Below are 206 nucleotides of genomic sequence, written 5' to 3'. Positions count from 1 at the left end.
AACACAAACTTACCAACCTCTAGCCCAAAATTAAACACTTACCACCAAAAGTAGCCCAAAATTAGAGATACACGCAAGGAAGGATTCTTCCGTCCGAGAATCACGCTTCCTTCCAAGTTTTTCAAGCGTATCAATTTACCAGATCACGACATTCTCTCCCTCTGTAAATCACGGCATTCTCTCCCAAAAAATTCTCCAAAAGAGCT

The sequence above is a fragment of the Nicotiana attenuata genome, chromosome 7, assembly GCF_001879085.1.
Source record: "Nicotiana attenuata strain UT chromosome 7, NIATTr2, whole genome shotgun sequence".
Classification (NCBI taxonomy): domain Eukaryota; kingdom Viridiplantae; phylum Streptophyta; class Magnoliopsida; order Solanales; family Solanaceae; genus Nicotiana; species Nicotiana attenuata.
This window is presented reverse-complemented; position numbering follows the sequence as displayed.